This window comes from Leptonotus elevatus, chromosome 10 (assembly GCF_054856555.1).
Source record: "Leptonotus elevatus isolate MCC_2025b chromosome 10, RoL_Lele_1.0, whole genome shotgun sequence".
NCBI classification, from domain to species: domain Eukaryota; kingdom Metazoa; phylum Chordata; class Actinopteri; order Syngnathiformes; family Syngnathidae; genus Leptonotus; species Leptonotus elevatus.
Genome location: NC_141248.1, coordinates 11604942 through 11625084, shown reverse-complemented (window position 1 = coordinate 11625084; position 20143 = coordinate 11604942). Strand labels below are relative to the sequence as shown.

Genomic DNA, 20143 nt, shown 5'->3' with positions numbered 1-20143 from the left:
TTGCTTGTTGTGATGCAAGTTGAGTTGAGTTCACTGCCAACATACACCACTCAATGTTTTTTTTTTTTTTTTACTGGCAAGTCAAAGCAAAAACAGCAACAAAAAACAGCTGAACTTTGTTCATTGGAAATGTCGGCAATTTAAGGATCCTCACACTTTTGTGAATTATAATAAACTTTGCAGTGTTGTAATAACTCATCTGAAAAAATAATTGACTTTCTCTTTTCTGTTTGATTGCTGTTAAATAAAACAGTCCTTCCTGCTATCTATCACCTCATCGCTATACACGCTGATAGAGTCTTCAGCTGGTTATTGTATCTGGGCTGTTCTACATGTCAGCTTAACACTGATGACCACACTAATGTGACACAGCTTCTCTGGGTTACATCTTTTTCTGTTGGATTAAAAAAAAAAAAAAACATCAGCCTGCTCACAATTCATCTTGTGAAACACACACACACACACACACATGCGCACATTCCTACAAGGTTACTGAAGCAAGCCAGTCTCATCCTCGTTCTCCCAAAACGTCCCGGCCTCACTCACACCTTGAACCAGTGACTTGCAGCACACAATGAAGAGGTAAAATCACAGCGGTGTTTCTCGATCCGTGTGTGTGCGTGTGTGTGTGTGTGACGCTTTCAGAGACAAAGACCACTGCTGTAGGGAGTCCTGTGGGAAAGGCGTGCGGCCAGAAGATGTGAGCGCATTGGCGAGTGATAATGTCAGCTCGAGAGATACGGCGTGTCATTTTACACAAGCGCGCATCAAAAGTGACAGTGCGGGGAAGGGGGGTGGGGGGTGGGGGGACGACAGGAGAAGACAGCGTGTCATTTGTTTGCTTTGATACAAGATCGCTCAGGGGAACGGACTGCGTGTGCGCGGGGGCGAGTTGTGCATCTTTGCGGATCTCGCCATTTCACGATACAATTAAAATCTAAAATCACAAGAATTTAGGAGGGAATCCTATAAAGAGTGAGGCCTCTGGTATTGTAATGACTAAATGCGAGGCGGCCATTTTAACAATCTATGCAAATTGACTGAATTCCAGTGACAGCGGCAGTTAAAGGTGCTAAATGGTGGCAGCTAACTTCACAACAAGCAGCAGTTTGTGGCAGATAAATGAAAAATTCTTGGAAAACGCTGTTTAATGCCACTAAGAGTAGAAGTTTACTTTCAAACTAAACATAAAACAAAGAAAATTACATGAGTTATAAAGAAAGCTAACTTTGTTTTATTAGAATTCATTAGATTAAGGCTAACATACAATGCGACATTTCAGAGATGGGCTAACAAAACTAAAGTTGATGTCATGGTAGGTACTGTATAATTTAACCAACTTATATTTATAAAAATAAATAAAAGATGCAACACATACAAATATACACCCATGTATATAATCTTGCGAAAAACAGCACATCAATCTTCTGTGTTTCATCAAACCAACATTTGTAATGTTAGTTCGATTATATTGCCCCCTGCTGGCCATGGCACACATACCAGAAGGAGCAGCACAATGTCCAATGAATAATCAGAATGTTGAAACTGTTTAATAGTTAACATTCTATTTTATAAGTTGAAGTATGATCATGTAGAGTGCTATTTTTCTTATTAAAGAACATGTTACAATATTTTTTGTTGGTCTTTTTAGCCCCTAGAACTGATTACTGACTTTCCCATTCATTTCAATTTGGACAGATGATTTGCAAAACCAGGGTTTTGTGTTACAAGGCGTGGTTTAGTCCCTTGTAAGTCCAGGCTCTACCGAGCATGATCCTGACTATCTGAAGGTTAAAGACTATCCTGTGGTGTGTTAAGTGATTGTTGTAAGCATGTCCAAATTTTCCACTTAGAAGTCCTGTTGTGTGTGGTCACCACCGAGGACAGACGAGCAACAGACCCTGCGATTGGACGTAAAATGGAATGAAAGCCAATCAGGTAGCACAGTGAAGGTTGTACTGTTCCTGTCGTCCGTATTGCACTGAGCTTTTCTTTTCCATTTTGAGGGGACACCTAAGCAGGGCACACTATGATTGGCTGCTTGCAGAGTTAAGCAAACGAGCCGCCTCTTTGACGTGTCTCGAATGGATTTTTTTTTCTCCTTCTCAAGCAGCAATTATGTGCAGCAGAGACGAAAGAGACACTGCAAACACAGATGCCTCTTTTCTCTGCATTGTCATTAAAATAAATAAATACAATTGTACCAACCTAGGACAACATGAGTAGCTCACAAGAATTAAAGTAGAAGAGGAGTGTTAACATTTATTTATTTATTTAAACTTAACAGGGTACATACTGTTTTTATTTAGCAAAATAATAATAATAATAATAAAAAGGTAATTTTAGAGTTGCAACCTTAATACCAAGATGATTTACTGTATACATATACACACACACACACACATATAAATATATCTATATATATACACACATATACATACACGCACACACAGTAAATTCACTCATAAAAAAAAAACAGGCCCACCTCAATCATTCATCATATATGCTCATCTGGCGCCTCCATCACTTCTAAATGTTTTCCATCACATTTAGACCAGATCAGTTTCAAGCCAAACATCAAAGACAAATGTTCACGGTGTATGTGAGCTCAATGGTACATGAAAACACGCACATATGGTGAAGGGATTGAGAATGACACCAATCGAAAGCAAATCTGGTTGTTAATAAACAAATTCAAACATTGACTTTTCTCAGCCTGTATAATGAGAAAAATAAATGGTTTATATGTGTGACAATCAAAGTGTGTGTCAAATTTCTGTCTCTTGCCTCTGCAAGTCGTCACGCACAGCTTCAACTGTTGTGTTTGGGTTGGTGTGAGTAGTGCTCGTCACCGACACACACACATATACCGTATACACACACGCACGCACACACTTGCAGGCTGAGCACTCCTTCCCAGACTTGTTGGTCACAAGTGCCAAAAAATGAAGGGAGTCCTTGAGGTATTGAATGAGACCCTCCTTCACTTTTCTTTGGCTCTCCTTGCCTGCCGGCATGTGAGTGTGTGCACAAACATCTTGTTAGCACATCTATGACTTCCTCGGACGACAAATTGTTCCATCCTAAGGCCGTGCAATGTGTGTTTTGTTGTGCGATGATGCTCACATGTAGTGTTAATTTAATCAGCCATTTTAAAATGAAGTCCCAGGTTTAGTCCAGTTTCAATCGCGCTTGTTAGTTTTTATCACATTTAGTCAACATCTTGTTTTAATGTCATCAAGTTTTGGTTGGCATGTTAGTCTTTATTTTAGTCAAAAAAAAGTCTTACTCAACAAAAACTGCCAACTTTTTAGTCTGTTGTGTCAGGACAATCATTTTTACCCTTTTACATATTTTGAATTATTGTGTGGCGTATTATTTGAGGTTGGTTTAGGTTAGTTCGTTTTAGTTTTTTGTTCCTAGATTAGCTCATATTTCTGTCTGTTTTGATTAAACTTCCAATCCAACTGAAAGAATATTTCCCATCTTATTAGTACAAATTCCGCTTGACTACTTTAAGTGGCTATTATCGCTAGATGCTACAGGCAAGTAAGCTAGCATTTGTAGTCTCTCGTTTAATGTTTCGCTAAAAACATCCACCACCAAACTCTATGCTAACACTATGTGTTAGTGGCGGATTAGATCATATAATTTTTGTTTCGTCTTTGTTCATGATCGAAAATGTCCATAGATTTTAGCCCACTTTGTGAACTACATGAACTACACAAACATCTTCACCAAATAAAAATGCACGAAACTCCTCTCGCTGTTCAAATTCAACAAGGAAACAGTGAGAAATGCTGTGAGAACATAATTGCAGCATCCATTCGTCTGTTATGTTTGTTTGTTTGTTTCCCCCCGCCATCGGCGCTTAATGGTTTCGTCCTGCCTAAACAACGCCCGATTGGTCCGATTGAAAAAAGATCGGCTGCAAACGTATCAGCGGCAGCGGTACAAGAAATACGGTACACGCACTGTAAAACATTCACACGTGTGAGCACTTAGTTTGCGTGCGCTATGTTTGCATAATTTGTTCTACACGCAACGTTTTGCTTATTTGTATTTATTTTGAGCCTCTCCTCAGCTCACAAGACATTGTGGGAGTTTACTGGGGCTTGTTTGCAAACATCAACAGCGGCAAGTTGTATTGTAGTGCCGCTTGAGTTTACCACAATGTTATTCCCAGAAGGCTGCTAAAGCTCACAGTTTGTTAATACCGCACATGCCGCACTCCCTCCCCGCACCCAAAACGCTGTAATGCTCATACGCAAACAAACAACGCAACAAGGGAAACTGATTCAACAAGAAAAGAGAAGCAGGGTGGAATTTCTCTTCTGCACACGTGCCACAATCAGCCCGACTGTGTACTGGAGGGATCAGCAGCTCGGTGACACTTTGGGTGAGCACTGCCATATTTTTCCTTAATTAAGCTTGGAAAAAGCCTTGTAGTACAGCCAACCGAGCTCATGAAGCCACTTGTGTTTTAATTTAATTACCTGTCCACTTTGATCAATATTCACCCTGATTAACATGGGGCATAAGGGTGCTGAAATTGGAAGGGGAGAGACTTACTTTAAGGCGCTTCTCATCCAGTTATGCAGCCCGCCCCTGTCGAGAATTTGCCCAGTTTTTGTCACTTTACATCATCACGGCCCAAACTGCTTCTTGCCTCAACAGTCACACAACCGTTCGCTGAAGAAGCACACGCATACGAGACTTCATCAAACACCAACCTGAAATTTACACATAGAGGTACTAACAATCCTTTCCAGCACTCCAAAGAAAAATGGTTGCTTGTTAATTGAACTTTGTTAATTGAGTTGGTTTTGAAAAAAATGCTGGTCTTTATGTCACTGAAATGGTCACAAGTTTCTTAAAGGGGAAGTCAACCTATTTCTTTTTTTTTTTTACAATATGTTCTATGCAGCCCCACTAGTTGAATAAATATGTTAATCTGTTTAATATTGCGTTAGTACAAATACTTCATAACTGTACTTGAGTAGTTTTTTTTCAATACTTTATACTTTCCTGAGTATTTATTTTTCAGACTACTTTTTGCTTTTATCCGTTACATTTTCACATAAGCATCTGTACTTTCTACTCAATACATTTTCAAAACAAGGTCGTTACTTTTGTTTTCAAATGCATGAAAACAATTAAAATACTTGACCTGGAAGAAAAAGCAGCCATCAATGTCCCCTGGCTCCGCCAATCATACCTACATCCCAGCTTGTGATTGGCTCTATGAAACGCTATCACATGACATGCATTTGGCCAGATTAAAACAACCTATAAATATGAGGGCCGCCACAACAGTGGATAATTTGAACTTGATAAGAAGAACGCGGCAGACTGCCGGTCAACGATATAAAAGAAGGTTCAAATAATGTCATCGAGGAGTGGACCAACAGCATGAGCGAGTGGTACTCAACACTGTGGACTTGACGCAGGGCAAGTCAGAGTCAACTGGCTGATGTACGCCCATTTTGGCTCCATTAGCTAATGTCGTTCAAATTGACGTAGGAGAAAACATCTGATAAAAAATACTTTTTACTTCTACTCGTCAAGAACATTTCAGAGCCTATACTTTTGTCAGTACTTTCCCATCTCTGCATTCGTGGAATATGAGTTAAGCAGCAAAATCCAGCCGTTTTTATCCATCTCAGGGGGCGGCCATTTTGCCACTTGCTGTCGACTGAAGATGACGTCAATGTTGCTCAGGTCTCAGGTAACAACCAATCATAGCGCAGGTTCAGAAAACAGGTCAGCTGTGATTGGTCGTTGCCTGAGCTCTGAGGAACTGTGATGTCATCTTAAGTCGACAGCAAGTGGCAAAATGGCTGCCCCCTGAGATGCATAAAACGGCTGGATTTTGCTTCATAATTCATATTCAACAAATGTAATATTAATCAGAATGTCATGTTTAGACTAGTGAGGTCACATATAACATATTATTGTCAAGAAATGTTTAAGGTTGACTTCCATTTTAAAGGGACAGTTATTGCAAAATGACAGGGTGGACAGAAATTTCAGGAAGACGTGCAAACTGTTCAGTCTGAATCTTGAAGTAGAAAATGCACAGTCAAAAGTCATTGGTTTATTAAATAACTTGAGGACAATTAAACCATGCAAAAATAATAATTGAAGAAGAAAAAAAAGAATGATTTAGCTGCTTATTACTTTGTACACAGGGTATTTAGCAGAGCAGTGTGTAAGACATACCAAAATCATGTAGTGTACTTCCAGCAGCAACAAATGAGAAAAGGATCCAGCTGGACATACACTTTCACACACAAACACACGCACACAGATGTACAATATACATATTTTTAGCATTATTGATCTTACTAATGACTGTACGTTGATTTACTGCTGTGGTGGCCCTTTGTGAGTTGCATGCTTTTTGATAGACTGCCATCATTTTCCCGTGGTTCAATAGAGAAAAGGTAGGAGGCTGAATCCCTTTTAATAGCCCACGCCAAATTATACCAAGATTCCCCTTTGAGTTATAACGCTTTTTTCCATTCCTCCTCGAGCATTTTTTTCCCTTCCGCAACGACAGGCATGATGTAATTCCCAAATTTCTTCAGAGACAGTAATCTCAACACTGATTATGCTGTCAATTAGTAAATGAATGAGGCGGTGAGGGAGAAAAAGGTGGTAATAACTCTGCAAAAGGAGTTGTCAGGCTTCCAAAGTACATCAAGGACATAGTGAGCTACGCAGACAGTAAAAATTGTCCAATCACAATATAACTGTCTATTTGCAAAAAAAAAAGCATATAACAGCAGTGAACCCATTTAAACTACTTTTTTTTTTTTGTAGAATAGAGTTTCATTTAAAGACTGACATCAGTCCTTTACGCCTAAATCAACATGCAGAGAAAGAGAGAGAGATTAAAGTTATCTACATTTTTAGCTTCTTTTAATGCGCACTCCCAACTGCTGGATTGCGCCGCGTTCAGGCAATTATGCACCTGTTTGCATTTAAAAACACTGCAGATATGCAAGTGCAGGAAGGTAAGACAAAATGTTCGTGAAAGTGAAATGTTCTGTTAGAATCTTTTTTTTCTTTTTTTTTTGTAGGTTGTTTTTGTGAGCTTCAGCACAGGCAAACCATCTGTTGTTCTCTGACTACATAATGGCAAGACTCAGCCGGGACGCAAGGATGTCAAAAGGTCAGTGGCTTCCTCTCATGCAAGCACAGAAAGAGAGACAATGTCACGGCTATGTTTCATCAATTTGCTATTTTATCCTTTACATTTAAAAATAAAAACAAGAATACACACCCCACAAAAGCTGATGTTTAACTTTTTTTATTCACAGCTATTATAGACTAGAATTTTCTGATTTTATTAATTTTTTTTACCTCTGAGATTTTAAATAGATCGCTCCCCATAGATTTTGCTTGATAAAACGAAGTGGCATTAATAGTGATTGTGCCATCTTAAAAGAGCACACCACTTAAAACGAATTTTCCAATATTCGATCAGGCATTGAGTTTAAAGAATACAAGTATAAATAAAAGTATTCAGGTCACGTGATCCCGATGACTTATCCGGTGCGTAAACGACAGCCATTTTTGTTCATTTGAATGGTAGTTTGCTGACGTAATGGGCAAGAAAAATGTCATCTTCGATCGCCAACTACTGCGCCAATTCTTATTGGGGGGTGAACTCTCCTAATGTGGGCTAAGCACGTTGATGGGCACACCAACATGTAGCTGGCCTAGCGAGTACAAGTCAGATAGATGTTTACCGTCCACGAATTGCATTGACAGGGTGACCAATGTAAAGGGTGACTTGACTGGTAACTTGAGACGTTGTAACACGCAACTTGCATACGGTCCCTAACTTCCTTTGTATCGAGTCACAGTTTCATCTTCACTTTCGGCTGGACACAAATCGTTGATGAGTCCCCCGTAGCTGTACTGCTAATTCCACTTTTGATGTCCGACAAGGATGGTTCCATGTGGGTCTCTTTGTAGTCATCGACAGCCATGTTGTTCTATTTGTGTTTACAGCACGCGATACGATGATCACGTGACTGTCCAAAAATGCCCGCTACTGTCCTTAATGCAAAAATATTCATAAAAAGTACTATAAAATCATAACCGCTCATCATAAGTTGACAATCTTGTCAGGGAAGAGTTTAAATTACACAGAATAGCTGGTTAGTTTTTAATAAATTGTGTGTTCCTTTAAACAGCACATTTAAGCTTGGTTTGTTAAAAAAAAAAGTGATCAGTAGCAACGGCAACTGGTCAGGTTGTCAGTGTCAATGTGTGCTGAGTCTTTTTTGTCTATCAAACTGCCTTTGAAAAGTAATCCAAGGCTCTCGCCGTCTTGCTTGCTTTGAGGCTAGCTAGCAACTGGCTGCTAACGTTGGACATGCTAACACTGGACCCGGAATGCTGGCAACAGGCGCTGTATAATAATATCAGCATGATTAAATCATTTTTTTTTAGCTTCCTTAATTAGCGATTGAACTTGATTTTGGCACGACATTGTATTGTTTATGTCAGTAAGAAATGTTTGCAAGACACCACAACCAGAGTGGCACAAAATGTGAGTTAAGTCAGCCGCCACGCTAGACACACTGCCAGGAACAACTACAAAATAAAAGCACCCAAGGCACCAATGTGAGTGTATTACTGCATTTGGAAATATTTTTATTTGGACGTTGGCCTCACCACTGGCTGCCGTCATGGATAGCATGAACATTTTGTTGCTGCTTTTAGCTTGACTACCAGTAGTTTTTCTCAAGGTCTACACACAAACGTTTTTTGAAACAAGGTAATTAATTACATACATTTGTAACAGACATTAAATATCATGTTGGGATATCAGTAGGCCTATGCATTTTTCTAATTTCTATCAAATGTTTTTTTTTAATCTATATACAGTAAAGTAGTTTGGTGGAACGATTTCGGATCATTTTATATTGAACAAAAAACGTGTCTTAATCACAGAATTTTACAGTAGATGTTTTTGGAATGTGGAAAGAAGCCGGAGAAACAAAAGCATGGCAAGAAAGTACCAACTTGACACAGGAAGTCTGCTGCTGAGATTTGCACCTGCAACCTCAAATCTTTAAGACAGACATGCAAACCTCACCAAAAATGGTGTGCCATCTTGCAGGCAACTTTTGGAGTGTTTTTTCTCTTAAGTTAGTTGCTCATTTTACTACCTTAGTTGTGATTTCATGTGCTTTGTAAACCATTGTTTAAGCAGAGAGGCTTTTGACCTTTAACAAACACTTTACTAAACACTTTCATGAAAAAGTAGCTGATGAATAGACCATATGTCGTTTTTACATTAGAGATGAAGAATGCAATAAGAATCACTCAAGACGTGAAGCACAAGTGATTGTTGAGCTGGAGAAGACGCAAGAATCCTCAAAGTAAAATCAACTCACCCGGCATGAGGGGAGAAAAGGAGAGAGAGGCGCTGTTTCCTATTGTAGTGGCGTTTTGAAAAGGCGCACCTGCTTTAGAGGCATTACGGTAGCGCGCAAGCTGTCCCCTTGCAGGACGCACACACACTGGCGCGCGCACACACACGCACGCACGCACGCTGCCCTGGTGATTCAAGGCTGATTTCCAGCGAGGGAGCGTCAGAGTGGATAGCAAAAAAGAGCGGAGCGGCGGCGGACGAAGTTTGTGGCTCTGAAAAAAAGAAGCAAAAGACAAAACCGGGAGAGGCTTTTTTTTTTTTTTTTTGACGAGATAGCGGGAGAGGCGAGACAAAACGCGAAGTTGCGCACGGCGGCACACTTTGAGCCGCACAATTGTTGTGACTTGACTCCAGAGGCGCACAAAAGAAGCCAACAACAAGAACAGGACTAACTCGCGAGCACGCTTTTGTCGTCCCCGCTTCACTTTGTCACGCTTTATTTCTCATCTTTTTTTACTGTTATTTTTTAAGTTTTTTTTTTTTCGTGTGTGTACTATATCTCTCTCCCCCCGCCGGCGTGTGTGGCCTTTTTGTTGCCGAGAGAGCGAGGGGACGCACGGGGGGCCGAGAGGAGCCGGAGCCGGGCTGCCCACATGCTCCAACCGCTGGCGTGAAAGTTGACTTCTTCCCAACACGAGAGAACAGGTTCATGCATAGCACACGCACGCACTCACGCTCACGATGGCATTATCTCATCCACGCTGCGAGAACAGGCGACTTTTGTCACTTTTTTCCTCGTTTGTCAACTTTTAAGTCGCTCTAAGCACGTGGAAAAGTGTCTCTTATTGGTTTCAGTGTGAGCACTTGTACGCACTATCGTGTTTGTGTGGGTGAGTTGCTATTTCACGCTCCTTTTTGTCTTAAAAGGGAATTTTCACCCTGTGCTAAAATCCAAAAGGTCCCCTTGCAGCTGCGTCTCAAGCATGAAATCATATTTTTTTTTATATATATATATATTTTTGCATTTCAAGAAAGTTCTTTCTAGATACGTATTTTTTTACTGAGAGATGAACTTTGGGTTAAATCTGTTAGTCTTTTATTTACAAGCAAATTGTAACTTCACTCAATGAATCCCCACACGTCTTTTGACCATAAACGCCGACGTGTAGTTATGTGGTGGTAATTTTACAACACGTTAGCTTTAAAGTCCTCACTTAATAATTTTTTTTTTTTTTTAAAGTAGTTATTTTAATTTACTTTTATCTTTGTATCACAGCGTTTTTTTTTTATGCAACCCTCACTGATTATAATAAACTCATTGTGTTAAAAAAGAAAGAGTGAAAACGATGGGGGAAAAAAGCTCACTAGTCAAAAGGTCAGGGAACAATACCTTCTTTTCAAACCCGTTGTGACTTTTTGAAATTTTAACCGCCATGTGTGAGCTCTCTGAGTTTCTTCTTAGTGATGATTTTTGCTCATTTTTTGCACGATCCAAAAATAAAATAGAAACGGAGGAAAGTTGCCTTTGCACTGTTAAACTTGAAGCAATTGTATTTGTATTGCATGCAGCTACTTTAAAATGAAACTTTTTTTTGAATAACTATTAAAAATGCATTCCTTAATTTCAGAAACATATTTAGGTATTTTTAAATTATATTACTTACAAAATATTAATTATAAATAAACAAATGAGATACATTTGTATCTGCATTTAACAACTAATGTTCCTTGCGAGTATACTTAAATTGAGTGAATATGCTTGTGAAATATCAAGTGGACAAAAATGGTTGGAAACCTGAAACAATTAATTGCAGCTTATGTTTCAATGTGGTGGCCAACCTGACACCAGCCTCATTGCCACTTGATTGATGGGCTCCGAGACATTTGTCAAATTTGATTTTATTTACCATGTCATCCATCTCTCAATTTTTTCCTTGTTTTGTTTCCATACTCCCTCTTCCTCTCTGCCCCCCCCCCCCACCCCCCTTAATTGCACTTGAACAAAAGATGCAAAAGCTCTCAATCATGCTCCCTGACCTTGTCACATTGGTGCTGTCAGACAGGTACTTGGTGGCGACTGCATGCCTACCATTAATATTGGAATTTCATATAGATTGAAAGGAAAAGAAAAATAATTTCTGTAAAAGTCTTAAAAATGAGACAAGAACTATGTGTTAAATATATTTCCATTACTTTGAATGAACTGACAGAAAAATAAACAAATGTCTTAAAATACAGCCATTTAAAAAAAATGTCAGGAATCCTAACTGTATGTCAACAGCATATTTTACACTCTTCTTGAGTTTTTTTTTTTTGACAAAAAAAAAGATTTGATTTCAAATGTTGCATTTTTAATGACCATCATTCACATTTCCATTTAATTTTATGAGGGAGATAGTCAAATGTTTATCAACCATATAAAGGTGAAGATGTTAAAATGTGTTTGTCTTGTTCAATCACACTATTGACATCTCGGAAATTTAAAGACCTATTGAAACAAAAGTTGTTTTTGAGGAGGAACAACTTTGTGCGTGCGAGGCTGACGTTCTCTTGCCCTTGTCCACTATTGTGCAGTTGCCTGCATGCCCGTCAACACCTTTTTTTTTTCTCCCTTCACATTTGCCTCCACACTTTTGCTTCTTTTCTCTTTTTCCCCTTCTCGTCTCATCTATCCCGACAGCTGTGTCTTTTCCGTGTCACGTTTTGTATGTCGTGCACTGCTGGTCCGGACCTCTATCAGCCCGAGTCTTTCCAACAGAACAGGCGCTTAAGTGTGTGTCTTTCTGATTGACTCTGTGAGATGGGTAAAAATTGCAATGAATCTCACATGCTTAAAAAAAAAAAAAACCTCTTCATCCAGATTAAAAACCAAGCCATGATTGTTTTAATCCATAAACTCACTCAGAGGGTCCTCTCACCTCCATCAGAAGGGCTAGTGATACTATGTGTACAATAGGGAGTATGTACAAAAGTGCTTTTTTCCCCCCTTTTTAATTCACCTGCGCTGCTTGAGTGAAAATGGACACGATTTCAAGTTTTAAATGTCCTGTGCGTCGGCTGTGTCCGTAACATGCTGCTAACCCCAGCCCACAAGTCTGAGTGGGCTTTTGGCTGCAAAGTGATGTTGAAGAGTGCCCATATATGACACTGCCATAGTAAACATTTAGACACTGGGAGGTTTTCTTTCTATGGTGCCACTTAGCTGCGACAAAAAGTGAAATGGTAACATTTTAATTGAGGTTGGGGAACAAGAATTTTTTTTTCAGATTTTAAAAAAATTATAATTTTAAGTGTCGCTGTTGAAACGAACATAAATGTGGGGAGAAAAAGATTTGACACGATGTAACAATTATGTTAACATATGTTCAAAAAAATACATTTTATTTCAGTCATTGATCATTTTTCAGCAAAAAGATGAATCACCTCAATTATTAAAGATATATAATAGACACATTTGTGCAGCAAGTGAGAGAATGTTCAGGTTGCATACTCAAATGATTGACAGCATGGTGAAACTGCCGCCACATTGCTTTTGACTGAGTCCTGATTATACATGTGGTTCAAATTGAGCTTGTTATTTAGGAGAAGTCGAGGGCTCAATGCTCGTGTGTGTGTGTGTGTGTGTTTGTGTGAGCGCGTTTAATAAATCCCTGCACATTTTTCAAAGATGAGATGTGTTTTCCTGACGGGTCAAGAGGCAAGCGTCGTACTGTTAAGTTGCAGGAGAGCAAGGCGAGGAAGAACGCGGGGAAGAGTGTGGTGAATGAAGAGATGTTGGCCACCTGTGAGCGAGGCATGGGTTTGCTTTTTGTTGCCTTTGGACTTTTAAGGAAGCTGAAAATGATTCTCATTGATAGGATGGCTCATTGATTTTTTTTTATTCAAGTGTCTGACATGAGACGTGTGATGATTTTCGATGGGACGGGCTCATTTTGAGTAGTTCCACAGAACACCAGCCCATTAACAGCTGATGGATGTTGGAAGGAGTGACCCAACAGTTCAAAGCGGAAGGGACTGTTTCCTATGAGCGGGTGTAGAGGGGAGGAGGGGGGGGGGGGGTCGTTGTGAAAAGGGAAGTGAGGGACAGAGATAGAACATACGAGTAAAAAGGCTGGTAGGAGCGAGCGTCCAAGAGTTCTTGAGGCGTGGGTCATTACAGCTGAGGAAGCATTAGATCAGCCTCTCCAGGGTGCGTTTGGCACCTGAGGCCATGGTTGGAGCAAAGAGCTGGAACTGAAGGGGTGGGGCAATCTTGAGTGTGTGTGTCTGCATTTGGTAGTAGGGGGGGGGGGGGGGGGTGCTGTCAGTGTGAAGTCTGGAGGAATGAGAGCAAATCGGAAAGTAAGGAGGCGGCGGTAGGAGCTTTTTAAGTTTGGCTAGGGATCACGAGGTCAGAAGCACACTAGATGCTAAGTGCTGCTTTTCATTTAAGCCATTGTCTATCTTTGATGCGTAAAATGAACATGGAAGTGCAAGTTTTCCTAATTGCCCTCATAAAATAAAGTAGATGGTGAGGCAGATGCAGAGTGAATTTTGTGATTGACAAGCTACTGTCACTGTCACTTGCTTCTCTGCAGACAATAAAGAAGAAATATGGCAGAAACTAAAATGAAAGAAACCCAAATTCACCTGAAAATCCATCATAGCCAGTAGAATTACCTGAAAATATTTGTGGACAAGCAACAATTACAGCATCAGGGAGAACGGACTGTGCTATAGGAACACATAACTATAAGGATGACTACTTATAGAGACAATAGTGCAGGAAGTGGTGAATAATTTTGGAGAAAAACTGATGAGCATTTGTGTTTCAAATGGAGCCTCTTGATGAACAATCACCCATCGGTCGTCGCGTCTTGCGCTAACTCCGCATCGCCGCTGACAGCTTTATTTGTGTTATGGATTTTCCTTCACTTCGTCCCGACTCCCTTTCCTCCCCTTCCTATCCCCGCAGTCGGCTCCCCTCGCCTCCAAGCCTCTGACCTTTTTGTAAGCGCTTCATCAGAGAGCCGTTGGTGTTTTCTAAAGCGCCGCGACAGACTGACAGGGCGGCCGTCAATCGAGCGGAGGAGCCAGGGAGCAGATCAGTGGAAAGCTTCGCTCGGAACAACAATGTGACTCAAGTTTGCGCGCCGGCGCTTTAATGTGTATTGAAAAGGATGGTAGTGAAGGCTTAGGTGACAGCTGCGAAGTGCGCGCCGCGCAGCATTATGGCTACGCCGAGGCGCGTTTCATAAATCGTCTGACTGGAGGGACGTGATGCCGGCTTCTCGAGTGCAAAATGCTTTCACTCTAGCACTCACTTTTAAGTTTAGTTAGCATAATTGACACTTTCAAATACACTCTTAATTGGTCTTCTCATTTTTGATTTGACCGTTAATATGATTTTCCAGTAGAGTAAATAATCAACACTGCTAGAGCCACTCTCTCCAGTGTTATTTAACCTGTAGTGTTAAATTGCATTAACATTGTGTAATGTTAGCTTGTGTTATTTTACTCTTACTCTTTGAGTTAATTTTTAACACTGTGGAAAGACTTACTTAAACACCAAATCTGATAAAGATCAAATACACTCGGATACACGTCACAGTAGAACGGTGAGGTAATAACCATTTCGCCGCATCTCATTACGTCTTCTAATCCGTCAAGTATCGGGATGCTGGCGAATGCAAGCGAAAAGTGTTGCAGGGGCTCTTTTATGGTATTAGTATTTGTGGTATTAGTTCCGGGGGGGGGACACGGGATGCCGACTTAAGCTATTAGCATGTGAGGCGCGGCGCGGGATGATCCATCCCCTGACAGGACGAGTTGTTAGCCGGTGTTGGGCTAAATCACAATAGGCGGCCCGGCTTGACGGATTGACGGAGCTTTTGGCACCCGTCTGGACCGCCCTTTTCCTTCCTCCTCCGCCGCGTGTAACCTCACATGGGAGATTAGAGGAGGCCGGTGCTTGGGAACTTTGAGTCTTTCTAAACAGTTTGCTTATCTTCTCCACAAAAGGAAAACAATAAAAGGCTTTTTTTTTTTCTGGGCAGGCTTTACTCGGTAGGGGTGCAGCTACTATCAGGAGTTGAGGGGATGCTGTTGCGCTGTGGATACACTCATTGTGTGTGTGTGTGTGTGTGTGTGTGTGTGTGTGTGCGCGCACATTCAATTAACTGCCAATCACCGCGTGACCCTCCACCTCTCTCTCGCTCTCTCTACTCTCCGGACTGAATTCCTCTGGTTTTAGGTTCTGTTTTTCAAGCAGCTGTGACGGAGAAGAAAAAGCAAACAGGTCATCAGTTTTCCGAACTTGTATGTATTCTTTAGGGCAATTCATCACTGTGAGGCGATAGTCTGATATTATTTTTATAGATGATTTCATCAGCGGTGCAGTTGAGGTTTAAAGGCGGGAGGTTTGAGATCTTTGGTGTGGCTCCATCAGTGGCTGTTTTTGCATTGAAACTGGTGTCGGCGTCAGTGTGCGGTGGGCATTGTTGGCCGAGAGACATCTGCCACTAGATTATTCCCAGCTGTTATCTGAATAATTGTGTAATCCCCTCCTCCCTAGTACCCTTCCTCCACCTTCCTTGCCCCCTTGTCTCTTCTTCCTCCGCGGCAGGGAGGGATGAGCCTGCTTTCTGAATCACTTGATTATGAATGTGTGAATGTGGACATGCACTGGTCACTGCATTGCAACTGTCAATACTGAATTTGATTCAGATTAGCTACACGAGAGGAGTAAAATAAGAAACAATTTCCTGATTATATCTCCTTACACTGTACAGGTGTACCTAATGTTGTGTCTGGGAAGCATATATATATATATATATATATATATATGCATATAGTCCGAATTGTTCACCCTCCGAAACATTTTTCCCCATAGTAAATAATGTAAATGCAATTAATCTGTTCCCTAGCTCCAAAAACAGAAAATTCCTATTTTAATTTATATTTATGTAAAAAAGAAAAGAAAAAACATGTCCATCCTGTACAGTATTTAAACAATAAAAAGTGTGATGGTAATGAATGCATGCTTTGGTTCAGTGCTGAGTTAGTGTATTTTACATTGGGAATATTGTTAGACTACCAAAAGGTCCTTGTGCGCTGTTTAGCATCAGGCACGTGTTGAACAGCTAAGACCTTGTGCCAGTATTTACGGAAGAAGTTACAACGGCGAGATCATCTCCTTCCTAAATCCACTATGGTTCATAGCAATGTACGTTTTTCTTTTCTGCCACTGGCACTGCTGTCTTTCTTTGGGCCCATGTCAAAGAAAATTGTCGTGGAAAAATCCAAATGCACTCGCGAATGTACGGAGCACCTCCGGGAGTATTCACCCGCTCTGACTGGAAATGAGCAGCGCTTCGTCTCCGCATTCGGCATCGCTCGGCTTCACGATCAAGGTACGTTTGGCTTTGCTTGGTTTGCTTGGGTGTTCCAACTCCGAGAATAAGGTCAAACTCCGAGGCTTTTTTTACTTAGATTTTTGGGCCGAAGTCCGATTTGTACGAGTTCTGAGCCGTTCGAACTCAGAGGTTCCACTGTGTGTGTATATATATATATATATATATATATGTATATATATATATATTTATATATATATATATATATATATATATATGTATATATCATTATATATATATATATATATATATATATATAAATATAAATATATATATATATAAATATATATATTTATATATATATGTGTAGTGTACGTGTGTTCAAATCCTTGTACAAATGTCAGAAAATGACAGCTGAAAACAGCAACATATATATATATCTAGATAGAGATATATCTATATAGATATATATATATAGATATATATAGATATATATATATATATATATATATCTATAGATATATATATATAAATCTATAGATATATATATATAGAGAGAGAGAGAGATAGATATATAGATATGTTGCTGTATATATATATATTTATATATATATATATATATATATATATATATTTATATATATATATAAATATATATATTTATATATATATGTGTAGTGTACGTGTGTTCAAATCCTTGTACAAATGTCAGAAAATGACAGCTGAAAACAGCAACATATATATATATCTATATAGAGATATATCTATATAGAGATATATATATAGATATATATATATATAGATATAGATATATATATAGATATATATATATAGAGATATATATTATATATATATATATAGATATATATATAGATATATATATTATATATATATAGATATATAGATATATATATATATATATATATATATATATATAGAGAGAGAGAGAGAGAGAGAGAGAGAGATAGATAGATGGATAGATATATAGATATGTTGCTGTTTTCAGCTGTCATTTTCTGACATTTGTACAAGGATTTGAACACACGTACACTACACACCTGCCTCCGACTTCGCCCTTCCTCCCCTCTTGGCTCTCGGGGAAATAAAAGTATCGTAATCCCGCCAGATCAAGATTGCTGTCCAGCGCGGCTTTGCCAGCCTGTGAATTAGAAACAGTTCTCATGTTCCTAAGGAGGGAAGGCCGTGTGTGTGCGCGCAAGTGTGTGTTTGTGTTGTTAGGCTTTGACGACTTGCGGGGATTGAGAGGGGATGCGATAGGAGGGCAAAAGAAAAAAGAAAAAGGGTAATTAAAAAGTAGGCGCAAATGAAGAGGGAGGCTTTTATTGTGTTGACAAAATTGTGCATTTTTATTCCATCCATAAATTTATGAAAACATCGTTTATCAGAATAATCTGTTTCAATTATGAAGTAGTGCTTTATTGCAAAAGAATCACACCTTTTTTCAACAATTTTGCTTGTATCAAACTTAAGGCCGGGGGCAAAATGCGGCCCGCCACATCATTTTATGTGGCCCGCAAAACCAAACCATGTGACAACTTCCACAATCCTTGCTAAAATATGTACCGTAATTTCAAATTGCCATGTATGATACAAAATAATGTTGAGATTTTGCAAGATTTTTTGTTCCCTTTTTACTTGAATAATAATTGAACTAACTATTATTTTTTACTTCTGATTTCAAAACTGGCAATCTATAAATTGGTTTTGATCAAGTAATTAATGATACATTGAGACACAAAAATGATTTTGACACCTCTGGCATATGTGTTGCGTTTCTTTTTTGTGCTAATCAAACAAGCTATCCTTTTTGTGTTTTTTGTCAACATCAATAACAAAGTTGCCCAGTGTTCTTTTAGTTCCCCAAGCTCCGATAGTCCATCTCCATCTTGAACTTCCAACTCTCTATTTTCTTTTCTGCTTTTTCTTCCTCCTCTCCTCACCTCTTCCTCTTTCTCTGTCTCTGCCTCACGCCGACTCTCGCTTGTCAAGCCCGTTGTCTCTAATTACGACGTCTCTGCGTTCCCTCAGCCTCTTCATTACATCCCGGCTGTCATCACAGTTTACTTCCAACATTTGCTACCTCTCCTCGCGCTTGTTCAATAGCAATCATTTCATTCCGTGGCGGTGATTTGACAGGAATGCGCCGCAAGGTCAATCAATCAGACCCTTCAGCAAATTCAACACAATACAGCTGAAGCATTGAAAATGGAGACGTCTCATACACATTCCCATCTCATTTGTTAACTAAACATTTTCATGCTCAGCCGTCGTGGATTAACACAAATTTCTCATTTGGCTGCCGTGTAAGCTCATAGATTTTTGTATGCTTTCATCATATAAAAGGTCACAAATTGTGTTTGCTGGTCTGAATACCCTGCTGGCTGAATGAACATTTTGTCACTACACCTGCTTGTCCCTGAAATAAATTAAATGGTGCGCTGACTATAGAGTACAAAATCCGCTTTACTCCTCCTATTAAGTTTTTCGTCAGTAAGTAAAAGAGGAGCGCCGCGTTGAAAGGCGCCTGTTGGCTAGCGAAGGTCGGAGCCGCCGCATGCAACCTGTAGTCTTAATCTGCAACATGTGCTGCTGCGGCTTTTCATTGTCTAAAGGTCGCATAGTAACAGTTTATCAGGGCGGGCGAATCGTCAACAGCGACGAAGGACGAGGACAGATGGGACAGAAGGGTCGGGGGACAGACAGGATTTTTTGGGGGTGACCACCAGGGTGTATTTTCTATTAATGTGATAAATCTGATCACCTGGGCTGTACAGTGCACTGATTGACCTCCAATGAAAAGGTCAAGTTGGTCCTTTTGAAGGGTAATACCCCTCCTATACTCCTTCCCAAAATTTGAATGTTTCATCCCCTGCTAAGCCCCCCACCCTCCCCCAGGATTAATTGAAGGGGAAATTGATAGTTGTGTGCGGTAATTGTGCGTTTTAAGAATTCTCCCATCTGAGGGCAGCTGGAGTAAAGAAAGGAAAAAAACAGGGGGACTCAAATCCTGACAGATGGAACTACGAACAACTCCACCCCGGAGCTTTAATGGGGGCCGACTGGCTGATGAGGACGCGCGTTGATTGGTTGATCTTGAGATCTGTCTGGATTGTAATATTCATTCCATTGATGATCCAATCACAGAAATATTCCATACTCCTCTCTTTCCGACTGATTCTTCCCTCTTGTTCTCCTCCTCATGTGTCCCCTCCTCCTTCCCCCCGCCCCCCACCTACCAATCCCTGCTCGCCTCCCTGAGGAGGCCGGGATGGACAGATGAGCCGAGTGCGCTGTATCTGTTCTGTTCTGCTCTGCTGATCGCTGAAGTAGAGAGAGAACTTATCTTCGTCTGATGGCACTGAATGGACTCTCGCTCGCTCACTCTCTCTCTCTCGCC

At 40.1% G+C, this 20143-nt stretch overlaps 1 protein-coding gene across 2 annotated transcripts in view; it reads left to right on the top strand.

Moving 5' to 3' along the window:
* Positions 1 to 9560: 9560 nt before the first annotated feature.
* foxp4 (forkhead box P4) overlaps positions 9561 to 20143 on the top strand; it is a 127959-nt gene continuing 117376 nt past the window's right edge. For both annotated transcript variants that reach the window (XM_086086935.1, XM_086086934.1), the window contains exon 1: positions 9561 to 10099. The gene's annotated coding sequence lies outside the window, so the exon portion shown is untranslated. The remainder of the gene's footprint in view (positions 10100 to 20143) is intronic.